This window comes from Bison bison, unplaced genomic scaffold (assembly GCF_000754665.1).
Source record: "Bison bison bison isolate TAMUID 2011002044 unplaced genomic scaffold, Bison_UMD1.0 scf7180017864471, whole genome shotgun sequence".
Classification (NCBI taxonomy): Eukaryota; Metazoa; Chordata; class Mammalia; order Artiodactyla; family Bovidae; genus Bison; species Bison bison.
In genome coordinates, this window is record NW_011495032.1 from 12,358,047 (window position 1) to 12,359,598 (window position 1,552).

The following is a 1,552-nucleotide window of genomic DNA, read 5'->3' on the forward strand; positions in this document are numbered from 1 at the left end:
CTGGGCAAGGAAGCAGAGTGGCTGCCGCTGGAACATCACACTTGGAGACTATGTTTGGGGAGCAGTGGCTATTCCATTGTTCTTGGGAACCAAATCTTGAGTAGTAGAGAAGAAGGAACAAAGAAGAGATCACATCTCTGAAGGCCTGGGAGCCAAAGCTATCTGAGCATCAGTAAACCCCTGCAGTAGTCACCATGATGTCCTGAAATCTTCCACCAGATTAATTCCATGTTTCTACCAGAATGAATTATGCAGCAGAATTCTCCCATAGTTTAGATTAAGCAGATCATCTTGCAGAATCAGGGGTGTAGGCGAGTGTCGTGATCTCTGCCTCAGCTTCCCCACTTATACAGAGTGGGTATTACTGTTGTCCCTCCCACCTTTAGCTGCAAGCACCTGTGTAGCTTTATCTGGGCGGCATTTTTAAGGACATCACTTTTATGAACACGTTGAAACCACGCCACTAACTTGGATGATGGACACCAATACCTTTAAGATTACACGACTGATGAAGATGGACCTGGGATTCAGGTGAGCCAGAACAGTCTGGCTCCAGACAGTGACTTCCAAAGAGGAAATAAAGCTGGAAAAACCCATGGATGTAGCCTTCCCTGCAGCCTACCCAGGTGTTCGAGGATAATATCCCAGAGAGAAATTGAGCCCCTCGGATCAGGTAACTAGTCAGAATGAAGAAAATCAGTCTTAAGACCTTCCGGAAATCTTTCAGCTTGAGTAAGAGAAAAGAAGATGCAGAATTCATGGTCATACAACAGCCAGCACTAGCCAGCAACTTCAGGAAAGAGGAGGCCTTGTTTGGGAGCTGCTATGGGAAGGAGATGGCCGGCTGTGATCTCCACGGCGAAGATGAAATGGGCAAGAAAGGACCCAAGAGCCAGAGCCTCGTGGGCATGCTGAAAAGACCGCTGAGCACCAAGCGGAAGGCCAAGGGCAAGGGCGGCATGGCGTCGGGGAGCTCAGTGGACAAGGACAGGTTCTCATTGTAACCGGCGCCCCTGGTGTTCAAGGACGTGTGGTCGCTGAAGCCCATGCACTCCCCGTCGCTGTGCAGCCATCACTACAGCCCCATGCCCTGGCCGTTGCGCCCCACTTCCTCGGAGGAAATGTGCATCTGGATGGAGTCGCGGGTCAAGGTGCCGGTGCACTTGCCCGACCTGGGTCGGCCCTCAACGGCGTGCACAAGGAATTCAGCGACCTCTGCCAGGCCGGCCCCGCATGGCCAGAGCTGCTGGACTCGCTCGGAGCTCCGGGTCCCCAACCGGGGACCTGTGCCTCTGCCTGGGTAAACACGTGCCTGTCGTCCTTGGACTGGTGGCTCGGGACTACATCCGGTACACTGTGCCTTTGGATGGCTCCTCCCCCAGCCGCCGGGGGGCCCCTTCCCCTACCACCACCATGAGGACTACAAGCATCCGGCCCACTGGGACCTCGCCGTGGCCCCCGAGCTCTTCACCGAGGAGCTGGTGGGCAGTCTGCTGATGGGCACCAGGGGGGTCTTGCTGCAATGCTTGAGGGCGGGCCCACGTGGGCCCTG

At 55.1% G+C, this 1,552-nt stretch overlaps 1 pseudogene; it reads left to right on the plus strand.

Moving 5' to 3' along the window:
* Positions 1-686: 686 nt before the first annotated feature.
* Positions 687-1,552, plus strand: part of LOC105003589 — a 1,664-nt pseudogene continuing 798 nt past the window's right edge.